We start from the raw sequence: 19,314 nt of genomic DNA on the forward strand, positions 1-19,314 counted from the left end.
AGGGCACTATATAAATTGGTGTATTTTTAAAAAAAATCCTGTACTTACCTTGCGAAGAGCTCAATTACACTGCATTGCCTTTGTGTGTGTACTAAAAGTTAATTTGTTACATAAATGTGAATTCAACAAGGGCAGAAATTTTGAGCTGTTTTGTCCTTTGTAGTATCCCTTGTTTGTAGGAAAGTGGCACATAGTAAGTGCTCAGTTAACATTTGTTGAAGGAAGAAATAAATGAAATGTACACACTTTCAATAAGCCACCATTTTCCTGACCTTAATAATCAGCTAATAGGTTCTCAGCCTAGGGCAGTGCTCTTCCAACCCGGGAGACAACTGGAAATATGAAGGGGTGGTTTTGGTTGTCACAATGACTATGAGGTGTCTACTGGCATTTAGCGCCATGGAGTGAAGGAAGTAAATGTCCTGTAGTGCCAAGGACGGCCTCAACCAAAGAAATGTCAATGTCACCCGGGTCAGAAACATAACTTGGGTTGCCAGCTCCTTAGGGACCTGTGTCTGGGGGTGTGACAAAGGCTGGGTGTTTAATAAAGTTCAGCTAAAGGGACAGGAGGGAACAGAGTAGGAGGGCAAGGGGGTGGGGAGGTGCGGGGTGTGAGGCGGGGCAAAAAGATAGGGTTGCTAGTAGGGAAAATGCCTCCCTGGGCTTAAGAGAAACCCAGTCCTTTGCATCCTCTGATGCTCGCAGGACATTTAAAAGAGAGGCTCTGCCACATTGGAGTGTACTGAAAGCTTTTGGATGAAAGGCAAGATCCCTGAGTCCCGCCAGGAAAATCCCACTATGCATTCCAGGCCAGCAGCCAGGGCCTGGCTGCCCCTCCGTGCCCCCAAAAGGAAGTTCAGCAAGTTTTGCTCCCAGTGCCCTCTAAGGAGTGAAGGTGATCCCACCCAGCCGGGATTTGCTCCCGGCGCGCGCAGCGTGTAGGAAAACCGCCCAATTGGGAAGCCCGGGCTGCATTTCCGCCCGGGACTGATTGAGCTCGCACCTCCCAGCCGGCGCCCTGCGCCCACTAGGTGGCGCCTGCGCTCTAGTGGGCGCCTCTCCGGCGCAGACGAAAGCGACCGCGGAGCCCGGCGACAGGTCGAACCGGAGACTCAGGATTGCGGGCACCGGAGGGCAGCGCCGACAGCCAAGGTAGGATTCCTGAGCCCCGGGCGTTTCCCGCGAACCTCTGTGGTGAGGCGTGGGCAGCGTGGCGGCCGCCGAGCCCTGCCGGCGGTCTCCGCGGACGACTAGACAGGTCGGAGCGGCCGCACGTGTCGTTGCCTGTGGGGACCTGGAGACCCGCAGTCGCCAAGCTGGGCCTAGGGGCAGAGCTGGACGCCAGGTCGCTCGCACGCAAACATCCTCCACTAGCTGGTTCCTCTGGAGAGCCTGCCCGAATCCCCGAACAGCCAGTCCTAGGAGGAGAAAAGAGTTACTGCCACCCAGAGCGACTTCAGCTTTGGAGCTGAGTGCTAATAAGATCCAAAGCACCATTTCTCCAACTTGCCTGCCCATTGGAATCGCTTGGGGAGCACTAAAAAATACTGATGCCCCGTTTCCCTCCCACCCCACCCCACCCACCTCCGAGACTCAGATGTAGGAGGTCTGGGTTGGGGCCTGGGCATCTGGACATTTCAAAGCTTCCCAGGAGATTCCCAGCTAGCAGCCAAGTGTGAGGATCCTTGATTTAAAGGGTTGGAGAAAAAGGAGGACGGTTGTTGCAGCCCAGAATGCTGATTCTTCTCCTCCTCCTCCTTCTTCAACATGCCTTTTAAGCAGGAAATATCTCCACCTTTGAGCTGTCAAACCCAAGATAACAAACCAACATCTTCCCTCCCAATAGGGCTGGTTCTGAAAGGGTTGAACTCGGAAGTGGGCAGGGAACAGAAAGACACAGATGTAGAATATGAGAAAAGACTCATGAGAGAGGCGGGTTTCTTTTTACCCAGATCCTACAGAAGTTCAGGGGGCCTCCTGGAGCAGCCCTCATCATATTAGTAAATGCTACATTTACACCAAAGTGGTTATGAGCATAGGCTTGGAGTTCCCAGAGCCAGCCCTTCGTGGGCTGTGTGACCCTTGAAAACTCATGGAACCCCTCCTAGCCTCAGTTCCTTCATCTGCAAAATGGGTATGATAGTATCATATAAAACTCTTAGAGTTGCCATGGGAATTATTGCCCATAAGAGGTAATGTTTACTACGGACCTGCCTGTGCCTGGCACAGTGCTAAATGCTTTCTTCGCATGGCCACATCAACTCATCACCATAACCCACAAGGTACTACTATAACTACCCCATTTGATAGTGAAGGAAGCTGGGGCTCAGAGAGGTCAAGGAACTTGCTCAGGGTTAAATAACTAATAAAAGGCAGGTCCTGTGTTTGAACCCAGGCAGTCTGATTCCAGAGCCCGTGGCAAAAGTACAGTAATCTCCTGTTTCCCTTGTTGGCAGAGGAAACATAGAAAAAGCACTTAGCACAGGGCAGCTCGTGGTGCCTGCTCCATAAACACTAGCTGTCATTGCTGCCAACGAAGCACTTTCACTGAATTGACTCATGTGTTCATTTCAACTGGATTTATTATTGAGAGCCTACTATGTGCCAGGCTGTTTTCCAGGCGCTAGAGGTAAAACGGTAAGACAGAGGTAAACCAGTCCTCAGTGAACTCACATGCTAGTGAATGAGAGAAATGGGAAGAAAGTACAGTGGATCCTCATTATTTGCAGATTCCGTATTTGCAAATCCTCCCACTCGCTAAAATTTATTTGTAACCCCCAAATCAATAGCCACAGCGCTTCTCATGGTCATTCATGGACGCAAACAGTGGCAAAAAATTTGAGTCACTCAACACACGTGTTCCCAGCTGAGGTCAAAACAAGATGACACTGCTTTCTTGTTTCAGCTCTCAGAACTGTGAACAAGTGTCCTTTTTGTGGTCTATTTAGTGCCATGTTTTTTTTGTTTGTTTGTTTGTTTTGCATTTTTGTGCTTTCTGTTGGTGATTTTGCTGTTTACAATCACCCCCAAACATAGTGCTGAAGTGCTGTCCAGTGTTCCCAAGCACAAGAAGGCTGCGATGTGCCTTACGGAGAAAATGTGTCTTAGATAAGCTTTGTTCAGGCATGAGTTGTAGTAGTATTGGCTGTGAGTTCAATGTGAATGAATCAACAATATATATTAAATAAGGAATCTTGAAACAGAAACACACATAAAATAAGGTTAGGTATTGATCTGTTGATGAAAATGTGACCAGAGGCTTGCAGAAACCTAACCTTAGGTTTTTCCCTTAGGAGCAATAGATCAGTATTTGCCAGTTCCATGTTCATGGCAACTTTATAGAATATAACCACTGTGAATAATGAGAATTGACTCTAAGTAGACATCACTGCACATGCACTGAGAAAATCAAGCACAAAGATGGAGAGGCATACAGAAAGGCATACATATGGATTAGGGGTCGGAAAGGCTGAGAAGCAGCCAGGGTGGGGGGTGAGATGAGGAGAAAGTATTTCAGGCAGAAAAAGCAGCATGTGCAAAGGCCCAGAGGTAGGTGAGAACTTGGCAAAGTCAAGGAGCTCAAGGAGAGCCAGTGTGCAGGGAGTGTAGTGGTCAGAGGAAGCAGAGGCCCGATAATATGATAATATGCTGGAGAGGGAGGCTGGGGCCAGGTGGCAGTGTTTTGTGGGCAGCTCACCTTTCGTCCAATTAGCACAGTAATCCTGGCAGACTGGGCGGGGTTGTTTCCACCTTTGACAGGTGATGAAATTGATGCCCCAGGCAGTTATATGCCTTGCTCAAAGCTACACCACTGGTAAGCAGCAAAACCCATCTCTCCACCCCATCTTAATCTAATGTTGAACAGACATCTGAGTGTTGATCTGAGATCCAGGACACGATCCTGGGCTGGAGATTTGGTTTGATTTGGGGAAGAATGAGTAACTGAAGCCATCAAGAGTCGATGAAACCACCTGGGACAATGGGCAGAGTGTGGGGAACAAAAGGTCTCATGCCCTTTTAAAAATAAATAAAATTACTCCTGGTATAAAAACATTAATGCCTCAGTGGGGGAGTCCCAGGTACCTGCAGAGGTCAGAGGGAGTCATGAGGGTGGTCACAGAGATGTAGGAAAAGGAACTGTGAACATCTGATCCAAAAACCCCCTAAATACTAGGTCTGGTGATGGGCTTCCCATCCACTGGGCAACCAGGTCTCAATCTGCCTCTTGTCCCTGCAGGATAATGATCTTGAATAGGGGTCAGCAAACTCTTCTGTAAAGGGCCAGATAGTAAACGTTTTGAGCCTCGTGGACCATATATGGTTTCAGCTGCAACTACTCAACTCTGCAGTTATGGAGTAAAAGTGGCCGTAGACAATATGGGAATGAATAAGTGTAGCTGTGTTCCAATAAAACTTTATTGATGGACACTGAACTCTGGGTTTCATATCATTTTTATGGGCCATAAAATGTTATTCTCGTTTTGATTTTTTCCCCCCCAACCATTTAAAATTGTAAAAACCATTCTTAGCTCTCAGGCTGTACAAAAACAGGCAGTGGGAGAGCCCATGGGCCGCGGGCTGTAGTTTGCTGACTCGATCTAGAATCGTGGACCTAAGTGTCAGAAGGAGACTAAATGTCCTCCTGGTTGAATTCTTACCTGTCTCATGAATCTCCGTGGAACATTCTCAGCCATTTCTCAAGTGCCACAGTTAAACTGTGCCATAGCTGGGGCTTCCCCAAAGTAGATCGCGAGACCAGGACTTGGGTGCCCGGAATTCATTTGGGAGGTGATCCCCGAAAGCCCAGTGAGAGTGAAACGGACCGGAGAAGGGAGGAGAGCCAGTAGAGGATGCGTCGATGAGTGAGTTACCTTGGAGCAAACGGCTCAGTCTCTCTGGGGCTGCTCGGAGACACTGTGCGTCCCAGCAAACCCCCAACTTCTGCGTGCGGTCAGGAGTACGCAGCCTGCCACCAGAAAATGTCTTCGAGTAGAAAGAAGTGAGAGGCAGGCGGGGTGTCTGGAAACTGTCTGCAGGTTTCCTCCGGGGGGCGCTGGGGAGCGCGGTGGTCTATGAAATGTTTCTGACTGCTTTTTGAAGTGTGCTGATCATACCACTGGGTGCCTGGTGGGATGATTCGGTATGGCAGAGCACTGTAGTGCTAAAGATGACGAAGCCTCATTCTTGGAGAGGTATTTCCTTTTTAAACTGTCCCTTTGATCCGGCCCTGCCTCTCTCCCTAGAGCAGGAGCTGCAACCACACTGGCCTTTCACTTCCTTAAACTTGCCAGACTCTGCCTTCTGACTACAGTCAACAAAAGAAGTTTCAGTGAAGTACCAGACCGTTTTGGTAACACTTGCTCGTCTCCCTTCTTACGGAAAAGGCAGCAGTTCTCAAACTCAGGGGGTGGAACAGGCAACAGTAGCTAGCTAAAATTTGATAACATTGTCTTATGTTTATTTGTACAGTTTCCATCTATACATGACAAGTGTTTCTGGCTTTGCCTTTGCAGTAGTAATATAAAGTTTCCTTTCAAATAAATTTAGATAAATAATGTGTCTACTTAGAAATAGTATAAGTGGTATGAGATTATAATAAAAAATAATAGCTGCTACCACTTGCTGAGCACATAATGTGTGCTGGGGGCTATCCTAAGCATTTTGCATGTATGATTTAATCAATCTTCACCACAGTCACATGGGTTAAGTACTATTTGAAGTAGGTACTATTATTAGTGGAGAAAACAGGCATGGGAAAGTAAGGTAACTTGCCCAAAGTTATGTAGCTAGTAAGTGACAGGACTGGAAAATGAACCCAAGCGTTTCTGTTTCAGTTTGTATTCCTAATCGCCGAGTTACACTGCTTCTCACAAACGTGACAGAAGAAAGAAGAAAGATAAAAGTGGTGATATTTGAATGACTGATATTAAAGGAAAACTGCCTTTAAAAGTTCCGCTTTTTTTATCTCACCGAAATCTCTCTCCCTGTATCTGCCACCCCTTGGTTGCCATACTTTCTTCTGGAGCCCCAGGGAACAAATCTTTCCCCTTTGCATCACCGCAGTCCTTCAGGTATTTGATGACAGGGAACTGGTTGGCCCTCCCGGATCTTCCCTGCTCTAGATTAAACATTGCCAATTCCTTCTGCTTGTTTTCTGTCATGTGTTCTTGGCATCTTGCCCCAAGCACAGGATCAATCTTTCTTCCTTATTCTTTCTTATTCCAACAGAACTTATTTTGGTCGCTGTAGCACTTTTCTTGCAGGCCTCCCACAGCTCATGCCGGGCTCAGGGTAGATGGCTGCGGTCGGGGTGATTGACGTGGCAAAGCGCAGCTGGCTAGCAGTGTCAGGAGAAGCACCCCTCGGGGCCAATGTGACGGGGGCTGGGGGCTGGAGATGCTGCTCATTCTTTGCAGGTCGGAGATGGAGTGCCTTTCGTGCACATGGAACTGATCAGGCTAAAAAGGACAGAATCACCAAATTCACAGCAGCCTGGTGAGGAAGCCAGACCACAAATATATTAAATCACAATGGGACAAGCACTGTGAAGCAGCCTGAAAACTTCATGTCAGCCTATCAGCACATTCTTTCCCCTGTAGGAAAGTCACAGGGGATGCCAAATTCTACTTAGAAGCTTGGCATTCCTGGAATCCAAACAAGGTGAACAAGATGAATTATTTTAATAGCCAGGATGGCCTAAGATATTTGTATCCTCTGAGGGATACAGCAGTCCAGAATGGCACCACTACTGGCCTGATTCCCCATCTCTGTGCTCATGATAGACGTGACTAATCAATTACCGAATCTTAGCCTTCCTACTGCTCCCTGGACCAACTTTAAGATCCCTATCAAGAGAGAATTCTGGGAAGCTCTGAGCTGCCTGGAATGCTCAAGGGATTCCCACTACCCTGGACAATGTGGGAGAAGATAGACTCTCAAAGACTTGCTCTTTCTTACCCCCTTTTCTCAGCTCCTCAGACATCACCATTTCTCTCTACCTAATATTTTTCAGCTTATGTTAATACAATTGGCTTTTTTTTTTTTTTCCATTGTCAAGTCTTGATTTGATTTCCAGGCCTTGCTCTTCCTGCTTTGTCCAGAGACACATCCTGTCCTGTGCTTAAGAACTTTTGCAGATCAGTCATCACAGACATTTTGTATGCATTCTACTGATATACTGTCCCCACATTTTGGGGTGACTTGCTGTGTACCTCCAAGTAACAGCTTCTTGCAACCAAGAAGCAGCTTTCTGGGATATAGAGTTTTGCTCCATTATAGAATCGGCAGCATCACAATTTTAAGCTATTACTACTGTTATCACTCGTCTATTCCTGAGGACTGGGATACAGGTGGCACTGGAGAGGGAGGGGGTGGAAGAGGAGGCTTAAGGCACTAAATCCAAATTATTGAGTTTGCTGCTTATGAGCACTGGTTATGCTTATCCAAAGAGTTAGGAGTCCTCTTATTTTGGAGCAAGCAGACCTTTTGCCAGCCTTTAAAAAATGTACATCTTGTTAAACAACAGGATCTACTGTATGGCACAGGCAACTATACTCAATATCTTGTAATAACCTATAATGGGAACGAATCTGAAAAAGAATATATATATATATATATATATATATATACACACACACACGCACCTATATGTACGTATGTATAACGGAATCACTTTGCTCTACCCTTGAAACTAACACAACATTGTAAATTAACTCTACTTCAATTTTTAAAACTGTATGTTTTGTGCGTAACCTCTTTTCCCACTCGTAGGAAGAACCTTGACTTACATAAAGGAAGATGAAATGCATATAGAGAATTTGTGGCTCCTGGGGCTGCAGAGAAAGGCCTCCTTGAGCTCCTGAAGAGGAAAAGTGGGCCCTGCCCCTCAGGGGCTGCCCAGTCTGACAGGGGAGATCCACTTCACACATTAGGAAGGCTGCCAGTCCAATGAGAGAGGCACAGTCCCTAACCTCGAGGAGTCTGATGGAGGAGAGGCATGCAGTGTCCTTGGAGTGAACTGTCTCCCTCCCTGCGGGTTCTGCTGTATCTGCTGCTTCTCTTCAGTCTGTCGTCAGGCAGGTGGTGCGCCTGACTTCATTCACAGCTCCGCTACAGCTGTGCAAATGCGCGCCAGAAGGCCAGGGGTTCTGAGGGTCAACCCAGGAATTTGTTTGTTTTTAATAGACTTTATTTTTTTAGACCAGTTTAGATTTACAGAGAAATTGAGACGATAGTACAGAGAGTTCCCATATACCCCACACCCAGGTCCCCCTACTAACCGTTTGTTAACCCATAGTCCATTTGTTATAATTAATGAACCATACTGATACATTATTAATAACACAAGCCCATAGTTTATTCAGATTTTCTTAGTGTTTACCTAATGTCCCTTTTCTATTCCAGGATCTTGTCCAGTGTCCTACATTGCATTTAGTTGTCATGTCTCCTTAGGCTCTTGTTGGCTGTGACATTGTTTCAGAACTCCTTTGTTTTGGATGACCTTGCCAGTTTTGAGGGGTACCAGTCAGATGTACTGTAGAATACCCTGCTATTGGAATTTGTGTGATATTTCTCTCATGGTTGGACTAGGGTTATGGGTTTTGGAGAGGAAGACCACAGAAATAAAGTGCCTTTTTTCATCACATCACATGATGTGTCCATAATATCAACATGACTTACCACTTTTGCTACTATCCTGGATCACCTGGCTGAGGTAGCATTTGTCAGATTTCTCTGTGAAGTTACTCTGTTTCCCCTGTTCCATACTGTTCTCTTGGAAGGAAGTTTTTTTTTTTTTTTGCGGCACTGTGCACCATGTGGGATCTTAGTTCCCCGACCAGGGATTGAACCCGCACCCCCTGCATTGGAAGTGCAGAGTCTTAACTATTGGACCAGCAGGGAAGTCCAGGAAGATTATTATGTGCAGCCCACGCTTAAGGGAGTGGGCGGTCTGTCCCCCGTACTTTAGGGTCATGTGTCTACATAATTTATTTAGAATTCTTCATGGGAGGTTGGGCTCTTCTCTCCCAATGAAGAATTTTTTTAAAAATTTGTAATAGTATGGACTTGTGGATTTTACTTTATACCCCAGGCTATAATCCAATACTACTTTGTTTCGTTGCTCAAATTATTCCAGCTTTGGCTACTGGGAATGGAATTTATGTTTTTAAACTAGCTCCTGAGGGCTTTCTTATATGTATTCCAGTTTGGGACCCATGTAGGCCTGGGTTCGCACTCCAACCCCACCACTAACTGGCTGTGTGTGTGTGTGTGTGTGTGTGTGTGTGTGTGTGTGCGCGCGTGTGTGTGCGCGCGTGCGCGCGCGCTCTCTTGACAGGCTGCTTTATCACTGGGCCGTCGGTTTTCCCAGCTGAAAGTGGAGCTGAGATTGCTACCTGCCGTTTAGGGTTATTAAGATGCATTTAGTAAGTACTCTGTCACTAGAAGTTATTATTGTCAGTTCACAATCCATCGGCATCTGGCTTCAGAAGGCTACAAATCAAGGCCAAGTATGCCTTTACAGTGCTTGCCTTCTAAGACCACAGGCTGGTGTGGCAGAGAAGTTCCTGCACAGGGTGCCCTTCTCCCAGGTTGCCTCCCCTCCCTGCCGACCCAGCCTCCTCTCCCAACTTCCGCCTCTCAGTCACACCACACGCCTGCCAAACAAACAACTCACCTAGATGCCCTCCGCCAATTCACACAGCTGCACGTCCTCACTCCCTCAAACCCCCCTTAAACACCACTTCCTCTGTGACACCGCTCAGCAGCCAAGCAAGAAGTCCCGCCTCCCTCCTGCACTGAACCGCCAGAGCTCCCGGCAGCTGTGTCCACTCCTGCCCGAAGGCCCTTATCGCTTCAGACCCTGCGTCCTCCTCAGCAATCCTTGTCTGTGTTCATCTTTCTCTCCCGCCTGCGCACGCTGGGCTCCCACACCAGCCTGTGGTCTTGTCTGCACCTGTGGTAAGTTTTGACAAGACAGAAGAAGTAGGGGAAGGGCCATTTCCTCGGTGGGGACTGGGCCTAACTGGACTCCTCAGAGATCGAGATGCTGACCCTAGGTCACTTCCACTTTTATGTACCTGTATATGTATATTTTTAATTATGGTGAAATATGCAGGGCATAAAATTTACCATTTTAACCATTTAATTAATTTATTTTTTAAAATTTGTTTTAAATTTATTTTATTTTTGGCTGCGTTGGGTCTTCGTTGCTGCACTCTGGCTCTTCTCTGGTTGCGGCAAGCAGGGGCTACTCTCTGTTGCAGTGCGCGGGCTTCTCATTGCGGGGACTTCTCTTGTTGCTGAGCACAGGCTCTAGGGCACACCGGCTTCAGTAACTGTGGCACGCGGGCTCAGTAGTTGTGGCTCACGGACTCTAGAGCACAGGTTCAGTAGTTGTGGTGCACGGGCTTAGTCGCTCCGCGGCATGTGGGATCTTCCCGGACCAAGGCTCGAACCCGTGTCCCCTGTGTTGGCAGGTGGATTCTTTACCACTGCACCACCAGGGAAGCCCCCATTTTAGCCATTTTAAAGTGTGCAGTTCGGTGGCGTTAAGTACATTTACATTGTTATAAAATCAGCCATCACCACAGTCCATCTCCAGGTGGTTCCAGAACTTTTTCATCTTCCTAAATGGAAACTCCATACTCATTAAACAATGGGGTTTAATTGTTTAATTAATTTAATTTCCTCCCCATTTTCTCCTTCCTACAGCCTCTGACAACCACCATTCCACTTTCTGTCTCTATGATTTTGACAACTCTAAGTACCTTACATATAAGGATGGATCGTTCAATCGTTGTCCTTATGTGACTGGCTTATTTCACTTCATATAATGTCTTTAAGGTTCATTCATGTTGTAGCATATGTCAGGATTTCCTTCCTTTTTAAGGCTGAATTGTATTCTGTTGTATGCATATACAGCATTTGGTTTATCCATTTATCTGTTGATGGACGTTTGGGTTGCTTCCACCTTTTGGCTATTCTGAATAATATGGCTATGAACATGGATGTACAAATATTTCTGCTTTTAATTCTTTGCGGTATATAGCCAGAGTGGATCATAAGGTAACTCTCTATTTTATCTTTTGAGGAATTGCTGGGATTTTGCTGGGATTTCCCTGGCGGTCCAGTGTTTAAGACTCTGTGCTCCCAAGTCAGGGGGTATAGGTTCACTCCCTGGTCGGGGAACTAAGGATCCCGCAGGCCGCACAGCATGGCCAAAAATAATAAATAAATGAAGGAAGGAAGGAAGGAAGGAAGGAAGGAAGGAAGGAAGGAAGGAAGGAATCGCCTACCATTTTCTACAGTGGCTGCACCTTTTTACGTTCCCACAAGCAATGGGCAAAGGTTCCTATTTCCCCACATCCTTGCCAACACTTGTTATTTTGTTTTGTTTGTTTGTTTGTTCATTAATAGTTCTAATAGGATCTCATTGTGGATTTGATTTGCATTTTCCTAATGATTAAGGATGTTGAGCATCTTTTCATATGCTTATTGGTCATTTGAATATCTGAAGAAATGTCTCTTCAAATCTTTTGCCCAATTTTTTTTTTTTTTTTTTTTTTTTTGCGGTACGCGGGCCTCTCACAATTGTGGCCTCTCCCGCCGCGGAGCACAGGCCCCGGACGCGCAGGCTCAACGGCCATGGCTCACGGCCCCAGCCGCTCTGTGGCACGCGAGATCCTTCTGGACCGGGGCACGAACCCGTGTCCCCTGCATCGGCAGGCGGACTCTCAACCACTGCGCCACCAGGGAAGCCCTCTTTTGCCCAATTTTTAATCAGTTTGAGTTTTTTGTTGTTTTGAGTCAGGAGCTCTGTGTGTATTCTGGATATTAATCCCTTATCAGATATGTGATTTGCAAATATTTTCCCCCAGTCTGCCTTTTCACTCTGTTAGTAGTGTCCTTTGATAAACAGAAGTTTTTACTTTTGATGAAGTTCAGTTTACCTATTTTTTCTTTTGTTGCCTGTGCTTTTGTTGTCATGTCCAAGAAATCATTGCCAATTCTAATGACACGAGGCTCTTTTTTCATGTTTTCTCATAAGAGTTTACAGTTTTAGAGCCTGTGTTTAGGTGTGTGATCCATTTTAGGTAATTTTTGTATATGGCATAAAGTGAAGGTCCAGCTTCATTCTTTTGCACTTGGATATCCAGTTTTCCCAACACCATTTGTTGAAAAGACTGTCCTTTCCCCATTGAGTTGTTTCGGCACCTTGTTGAAATAAGGTCATAATGGTCATTTGACTATATATGTGAGGGTTTATTTCTAGGCTCTCTATTCTATTCCACTAGTTTATATGTCTGTCTGTATACCAGTAGCATATTGTTTTGATTACTGTACCTTTGTAATAAGTTTTGAAGTCATGAAGTTTCAGTTCTTCAGCTTTGTTCTTTTTCAAGATTGTTTTGGCTGTTTGGGGTTCCTTGAGATTCCTTATGAATTTTAGTATGGATTTTTTTATTTCTGCAAAAAACATCATTGGGATTTTGGTAGAGATTGCACTGAATCTGTAGATCACTTTGAGTAGTAGTGTCATCTTAATATTAATCCATGAACATGGGATGTCTTTCCACTTATTTGTATCTTCTTTAATTTCTTTCAGTAATGTTTTGCATATTTCAGTGTACAAGTCTTTCACCTCCTTGGTTAAGTTTAGTCCTAAGTATTTTATTCTTTTTTGCACTCACTTCTACTTTTTGAGCCTCCTGATACATTGTAAAATGAAGAAATACAAAACAAGATACCGGAGTGGTGGTCCATTTAAACTGTATGATCCTCTCAGTGTTTCTCAGGGGCAGCATATATAGAGAGAGTGATAGGATTATATAGTGTCAAAAGCCTAACTTGGAGTACCTTCATAAATGTGAGGTCTCCTTATCTATTTACCACCACGTGATGGGAGGAGAGGGCCTGAGTGGTCCCTGTTACTGGGGTAGGAGTGGGAATGGCATAATATTCTCTCAGGTGGGCCCTGCTGAGGGATCCAGCAAAGGCCTAAAGTCACCATAGGCCTAATCAAAACATCTCCCCAGAATGTGATGTTGAGAACATCCAGACCCCTTCACAGCCCCAGACTAGAAGACCCCAGAGTCCCAGGGTCATGGATACTTTCTACCCGGAACAAAAACAGTCACCTAGAGGTGCAGATGAAATAGAACAACCAGCTTACCGACACCCGTAGTCTTGCTAACCCTGTGGGGATTTTGTCGGCTGTGTTGCTGGCCCACACCAGTTTCAATTTGAGGAGTTGTATGAGGACAAAAGGTGAGGGAGCACAGCATGTGAGGGCCAGTCCCTGTTCAGGCATTTCCCACAACCTCCTGGAAGGCTCCTAAATGGCCGCCCTCTCCTCTTCAGTCATTCAGCTGTCTTAGGGCTTTCTCGGCCATTCTTTTTCAGGCATTGGATTTATTTTGCTTCTCATTTTTTTTTTGGCCTGTGGGGATGCACATACAACACAGCCACTCACACTCATGCACACACAAACCCCATTCTGTATCCCTGCTAATGTCTGCAGGATTCACAGGCTGCGATGTCCGGAGACACAGTTTCTGTCTCCTTTTCTCTCATCTTTCCTCCTTCTCCTTCCTGCTAAAGCCTGTTGTTGTCTTATCCCCAGCCGGAAGCTCCCTCTGTCATGGGGCCAGGTTCCCGGCCACTAGCTCTACTCCAGCTGCTGCTCCTACAGGCCCAGCCAACTCCTATTACCATAGCAACTGAAACTCATTTTTCCATCCCTGCATTTCCACTTTGGAAAGGAAACCCATAATAGTCTTTTAAAAGAAAAAAAAATTGAGCTACATCTGGCATCATCAACTTGGACTGTACAGAATTTCTAGCTCCCCTGACTCCCTTGGTCCCCTAAAAACCCTCCCCTACTTTCCTCCGCCTGCCTCCACCCCTCCAAGTCCCAAGGCTCCTGGCTCAAAAGCAGGTTTGAGGAGAAGTCTGGGTGGGCCCTTTCTCTCTTTAAATTAATGCAAGAGGACTCTGTGCTTTGCCAACCCAAGAAGAGGACGAAGTTAGAGGCTCTGTTCCATTGCATCAGGTGATGCTATCCTGTGTCATCAAGGGTAACTGTTTATTTACCTTCCCCCTGGCTGGCGAGGTCAGAGGTTGCCTGAATACGTCGTTATGTCCTCTCTGAAGATGAGGCACCCACTCTCGGACTCTCGGGCAGCATGACTCTGAGGTTTTGAGCAAGATTTGATGACTACACTCCCAGTGTGGTGGCTTGGCTGGTATATTACACATACAGGAACCTAGGAGTATGATGTGAAGGGGGTTTGGGATAGCTTTCCCCTCTGCTACCCCCCACAGACTTTCCTTACTGACCCGGCCCATCCCTAGTGCCTGGAATTCCACCCCTGGCTGTGAATGCCATTGGGCTCACATGCCGTTTTCTACTAAAAAGGTAAAGTGCATGTTAGGTTGTGGTCAGCTTGGACACTTCCACCCCTGTCACCATACCGTGCACATGGGGCATGCTCAGCTAATGTTTGTGGGATTGAATTAATCTCTGAGCAAGCATACAGTGGTTCAACAGATACCTTTCCCTGGATAGGCAGATTTTGGCAAGAAAGGATTTTCTATATTATTATTAACCACTTTAAAAAATTATCCTGCTCCCCTGAACTACTCACCGCTGTCAGTATGGATAACCGAGAGTCACATGCAAAGGGCAGGAATCAGTTTCTAGTACAGCAGTTGTTTCTTCCGGCTGCTCAAAAAACAATGTGTGCCGAGAAAACAAGGAGCGTCATTAAACCCCTCCAAGGGGAAGACAGTGTTTTTCTAAACATGGGTCTTTATCTCTACAACATGCTACCACCACCCGCTCCCGCTGCCCACGTGAGCCGGGCTTTCTGAGTTACTCGTGCTGTGTTTTTGAACACAACGTGGGGGAAGAGCTTCCACGGTCTGTTCGGCTCTGGCTATGAAAAATACAAGCTGCGTTTGACTGAATGACAGAAAGAAATCTGTCGAGCCAGGAAGCGTAGTAAATACTGTGACTCTCTGCAAATGTGCACAGTGCAAACAGCTTTTTCCAGTCTGGAAAAATGAAGAGATGTGTCTGTGCAAAACCAGCCAAGTCTCCTCCCCTCCCCCCTTTCCACCACTCCACCTCCACCTCCTGGCAAAGCCTCCCACCCTGCCCCAGACATTCAGTCATCAGCTTTCATCCTTTGTGACTTGCTTCGCCCCAGGAAATAACATTGCCCAGGCTCTGGGGAGATACACCAGCGTCTCCCAGGCATCTCTGAGGGATGTCTGTCTGGTTGGGTTTTGCCAGTCCTCTCCGACCTTGGCCAGATTTGGCTCACAGCACAATTGTGCGGGAAGCAGAGTGGGCCTGGTGTCTCCTATTCCCTTGCTCACAGCCTGCTTTCTCCTCCCCTTCAATCTTCCCCAGTTTGCTTTGAAAGAACCTTTATCCCATCCCGACTTCCATGGGACAGGGTTTAGAGGGAAGACTTGCAAAAGGTGAGGGTTTAAAAGCCTTCGCTTTGGGCTAGTACAGGGGGCGGAGGTGCAATGGGAAATTTCCCAGTGACTCAAAGACCACCTGGGCCAGGACAACCTTTGGTTGGTACAGCTTCTATACAAGAGGGACTTACAGGGAAAATCTGGGTCTGCACCTTGTCTTGAAGATACATTTGCATAGCAACTATGCTGTTTTTGCCTCGATGGCATGTTTGGGGCTGGGGGTAGTGCTGATAAAGACAGGGCACAGGACCGTAAACACCCGTCCACTGGCGTGTTGCACCAGAGAACACGTATCCAACTGCAGTTCAGTGTATTGGATGGAGTACTGGGGTGGGAATCGGAAGAAATGGGTTAGAACCCTGGCTCCCATGAGTAGGGGAGTACGTGTGTCATTCACCGCTGTGTGCAAGCCTGCTGGCAGCATGTGCTCCACTAATTGTTGTTGAGTCAGTGAGTGAATGAATGAGCCAATAACCTTGGATGCTTTGCCCCTTGAGCCTCAGTTTCCTCCTCTGTAAAAAATAACATAAAAAATCTAAGCTGCCTAGCTCACCAGGACAGTGCGTGCGTGTGTGTGTGTGTGTGTGTGTGTGTGTGTGTGTGAAAGAGAGAGAGAGGACAAAAGTATGAATTTTCTCTGTCCTCTGTTGTAAACTAGAATTAAAAAGTCAGTTTTTCTCAGGTTCTGTGCTTTACCCTTAGTATTTGTGTCCTTCCTCAGGAGGAGGGACTATATTCCAGTGTCCCCTGAGAACTTAGTTCTCCATCCTATATTCTGAGCACCCTAAGGACTGGAGACCATTTTAAATGCTTTTAACTGAGCAGTTTAAATCAGAGAACAATTTTTTTTTTTTTTTTTTGAGAACAATGATTTTTAAGGTTGGCTTATGACCAGTGCCACGTTGGTCCCATACTTGGCTCCAGAACTCCCCTGAAACCCTCCCCAGGATGGAACTTGCCTTAGCACAAACAGTAGCTTTTCATCCAGTGCTAGGGAGAATCTGACCTCCAGATCTCTGCCTGAAATGCTCCCCTTCCCTTTTCCTTGTCTCGTTCCAGCTCATCCTTCAGATCTCAGCCTAGACCTCACTTCTCCCAGAATACGTTCCCCCACTCCCCCCGCAGCCTATCAGGTCACGCTTCCTCCTCCGTGCCCTCTCCACGTCCACTTCCTCCATCTGAGGGCTTAACCCCACTGAATGGCATCTTCCCATTCACTTGTCTGATTCCCTCATAAACAGTGGGTCCCCTGAGGACAAAGACTGTGTCTTTCTTGTTCATCAATGTAATCTCAGCGCATATCACAGTGCCAGATACCGAGAAGGTGCTCAATAAATACATATTGATTAGATGAACAGCAACAGGGTATTGGTGAGATGAGAGAGAGAGAGACAGGAGTCATGAAGGTTCTCTTAGGAGGGTATTGTATTTACTGAAGTATAGAAACAACACTTCTCCTTCTACCAAAATGGCTTGCATGCAGGCGAAGCATGCAAATCCAGACCCAGAGATTCACGCGCATGCCCTGCTGCAGGCAGTCGCTTGTGCAATGTACTTTCCCTTGCTCTGAAACTCTCTCTTGTCATCTCCTCCCACGCATCTTTCTCATTCCCTGTATACAGGGAATTGCAAGAATAAAAGAACCTACCTGGTAGAGCAAAGGTAATGCTAGAGAAAGAGATTCCATGATCGTGCCTTTTTTTGTTTTTTTCTTCTTTTTTTGGCCACACCCCGAGGCTTGTGGGATCTTCGTTCCCCAACCAGGGATTGAACCCGGGCTGCTCTAGTGGAAGCACGGAGTCCTAACCACCAGGGAATTCCCATGCCTAAAAGCTTTTCTCATCTCTCTCTGCCTTCTAGATTACTGCACCATCCCATTGTGAGGAAATTTTACTTACCGTTATTATGTACAAATCAGGAAGACACCTGGACTTTTAAAAAAAATAGCTTAGTGCGTATTTCTGCCAGCTATTAGGAGTCCTCCCAGGTGTGTCTTTGGGCAAATAGTTCCCAGCTCTGTGCCTCTTTTCTCTCTCACAGAGATGAGGAACAGAAGTTGTCCTCAAAGCACAATGTGACTTTTGGGGGGAAAGAAAGAGCTCCTTAAGGATGCAGAGTTGCTGGTCATGGTTTTGTCAACCGTGAGAGGAAGGAAGGTGTCACTTGCTTCTTCCACGGGCAGGTGAATTTTAAGTTGTCTTGAAGGTTATCTTGAATGTGGTCAGAGGCTGAAGTGTCGACTTGCCTCCCCCAAAGAAAGAGTTCTGAGCTAGCCACATGAACTGCCTTGGGGAGGAGGAGAATTTCTAAAGGGGATGGGAGCGTTGTTGGTAAGGACCCAACTGGTAGCAGATCCAGCGTGGTAACATGACAGAAGCCTGCGAGTGTTTTATGAGCCCGGGAACAGCAGGCAGGGCTACCTCCTTCCTGTGCCAGGCAATGCCCTTTGCCCCGTGGCTGCCTCTGACCTCTTCCTGGCTACTTCTCCCAGCGCTGCCGACCACACTGCAGGTGTAGAGGACCAGTTACTAGGTCTGGGCTGCAAACCAGGGATGCTTGGGTGAACTCGCACTGCGAGACAGATCTTATCGAGCTCCTAATGTCAGCCTTTGCAATATGTTCCATCAAAATCAGTTCCCAAACTGGGAGACTTCATGTAAAATCCAGATCTCCATGTCTTTTGAAAAATGGAAGATCTGGCAACACCAGGCTCACGTTCTTCCACAAGAACAACCAGCAAGAGGTGAATGGCTGCTGCCCGCTCCAGAGAGGACTTGCTGTCTCCAGGCCCCGCTGCTACTACCCAGGGCTCCTCCAGGCTGAAACCAATGTCCACTGCCTTTTATCATCGTGTTACCTGCTGGGCCCTGTGAAGGCACCTGAGGGTCTCTCCCTGGGTGGGGAACCTTCTGTCCCCCAGGTGCTTCATGAAGCACTGAGTCCCTTTTCCTCCCACAGCCTGTTGGTGCTGATGTGTCCAGTGTTTCAGTGCTGAGGACTGGCTTCTTTCTGCCTCTAAGTTGTAAGTTGCCATCATCATGAAGAAACACAAGGCCACAGGCTAAGGAGCAGGCAAGGACCTGTTCTTCCCTTCCCAGATAACACACTCCCACTCCAGCAGTAACCTTCTGGGAATCATGCCCGTTTCTTTTCTTCTTTCTATTCCATTAGTGGTTTTCAAAGAGGACGTTTCAGCCAGATAAAGGAAGCAGCTGGCACTGTATCAGGCCTCCTGCAGGATGAGTGTTTTGGGGGGAGTCAGGGCTTTCCTGTGATTTGTTTTCGTACCTGGTAAGTTGGGATCTCCCAGGTCATTGAGGTGTGCTCTCCTAAGGAAGGAATCAGGGCCTGCTTAACTTTGATCATTGAAATCACTGTTCTCTTTGCCCTTCTTTCATAAACAAGGAAATTGGAACAGAGCTAAGAGAGGCTTTTTCATGCACTTCAGGAAAGAATGAGCAATGGAAAAAGGAAATTGAGAGCTTTGGGGAGTTTATAGCAGAGGAGTATTTGAGTTTGAAATAGGAGCTGGGAATCCATATGTTTGGGAGGAAAGAAAAGAAAAGACCCTCCACACGCACAGAGCTTCAAGGGTACGTGCGGAAATAGCTATGGCAAAGGCGGCAGGGAAGCCCACGTGGGCTTTATCAGACCCAGATGTTCAGGCAGTCCTCAGGATGCCCATGAAAGGGTCCAGAGCCAGAGCCTGCTGTGCTGGACTCAGTGTTTTCTTAACTACCGAGAAGCATGTGAAGTCAGTGGCCAGGAGCTTTCCACTGTGCGCTCAATGAATCCGTGAGGCCCTGCCGGGGTCTTCGCCAC

The 19,314-nt window shown here is 46.9% G+C and overlaps 1 protein-coding gene across 9 annotated transcripts in view; it reads left to right on the forward strand.

The window, feature by feature from the left end:
* The first annotated feature begins 967 nt into the window (after positions 1-967).
* The window catches only part of CHD9 (chromodomain helicase DNA binding protein 9), a 242,082-nt gene continuing 223,735 nt past the window's right edge, over positions 968-19,314 (forward strand). For 6 of the 9 annotated variants that reach the window (XM_032611957.1, XM_032611970.1, XM_032611968.1 and 3 more), the window contains exon 1: positions 968-1,152. The gene's annotated coding sequence lies outside the window, so the exon portion shown is untranslated. Of the gene's footprint in view, positions 1,153-9,671; positions 9,961-19,314 lie in introns of those variants that run through there. The other 3 variants (XM_032611969.1, XM_032611964.1, XM_032611961.1) reach the window with 3 other exon arrangements.

The sequence above is a fragment of the Phocoena sinus genome, chromosome 19 (assembly GCF_008692025.1).
Source record: "Phocoena sinus isolate mPhoSin1 chromosome 19, mPhoSin1.pri, whole genome shotgun sequence".
Taxonomy (NCBI): domain Eukaryota; kingdom Metazoa; phylum Chordata; class Mammalia; order Artiodactyla; family Phocoenidae; genus Phocoena; species Phocoena sinus.